The sequence below is a fragment of the Mus caroli genome, chromosome 9 (genome assembly GCF_900094665.2).
Source record: "Mus caroli chromosome 9, CAROLI_EIJ_v1.1, whole genome shotgun sequence".
Classification (NCBI taxonomy): domain Eukaryota; kingdom Metazoa; phylum Chordata; class Mammalia; order Rodentia; family Muridae; genus Mus; species Mus caroli.
Genome location: NC_034578.1, coordinates 113530570 through 113531874, shown reverse-complemented (window position 1 = coordinate 113531874; position 1305 = coordinate 113530570). Strand labels below are relative to the sequence as shown.

Genomic DNA, 1305 nt, shown 5'->3' with positions numbered 1-1305 from the left:
CAGCCTGCTGTAATGTGTGCACACACAGGCTCACTGTCAGCCTGCTGTAATGTGTGCACACACAGGCTCACTGTCAGCCTACTGTAATGTGTGCACACACAGGCTCACTGTCAGCCTGCTGTAATGTGTGCACACACAGGCTCACTGTCAGCCTTCTGTAATGTGTGCACACACAGGCTCACTGTCAGCCTGCTGTAATGTGTGCACACACAGGCTCACAGCCAGCCTACTGTAATGTGTGCACACACAGGCTCACTGCCAGCCTGCTGTAATGTGTGCATACACAGGCTCACTGTCAGCCTGCTGTAATGTGTGCATACACAGGCTCACTGCTAGCCTGCTGTAATGTGTGCACACACAGGCTCACTGTCAGCCTGCTGTAATGTGTGCACACACAGGCTCACTGTCAGCCTTCTGTAATGTGCGCACACACAGGCTCACTGTCAGCCTGCTGTAATGTGCGCACACACAGGCTCACTGTCAGCCTTCTGTAATGTGTGCACACACAGGCTCACTGCCAGCCTTCTGTAATGTGTGCACACACAGGCTCACTGTCAGCCTGCTGTAATGTGTGCGCACAGGCTCACACAGTGACGGTTTCCCTTAGTGCCGCATTACTGCATTATGAGGAGTATCGTGCTTGAACTCGCAGTGCATCAGAATTTGCTTTGTGTGTGTTCTGAAGTAGAAGTTACGTATGTAAATGCATGTAGGGGCACCCACACATGCATGTCTCTGAAAATGATTTTCACAATATTGTTCCTGTGTGTAGTAATTTTAGAATCATTGTTGATTGATATGTAACTAAAATGCACATACAGTGATAGTGGTAACTAAAATGGGGCCGTCATAGGTCTGTAGTCAGTGGGCTGTCAGAAAAGTACCTTAGAAACGTCTTTAAGCATAATTTACCTCTTGGAATGGCCATTTAAAAAAGTAGTAAAATGCCGGGCGTGGTGGCGCACACCTTTAATCCCAGCACTTGGGAGGCAGAGGCAGGCGGATTTCTGAGTTAGAGGCCAGCCTGGTCTACGGAGTGAGCTCCAGTACAGCCAGGGCTACACAGAGAAACCCTGCCTTGAAAAAAACAAAAACAAAAACAACCCCCCCCCAAAAAAAAAACCACACCAAAAAAACAAAGCAGTAAAATTTTGCTAATGGAGCTGGGGAGATGGCTCAGTGGTTAAGGAGCACTGGTTGCTCTTCCAAAGGTCCAAAGTTCAATTCCCAGCAACCACATGGATGCTCACAGTAGTTTGGGACTCCAGTCTCAGGGCATCTGATACTCTTTTGAAATGTTGGGCA

At 48.4% G+C, this 1305-nt stretch overlaps 1 protein-coding gene across 1 annotated transcript in view; it reads left to right on the top strand.

Annotated features, from left to right (window-relative positions):
• Nucleotides 1-1305, top strand: part of Cmc1 (C-X9-C motif containing 1) — a 77781-nt gene that overhangs the window by 32990 nt on the left and 43486 nt on the right. The gene's annotated exons all lie outside the window — the stretch shown is intronic.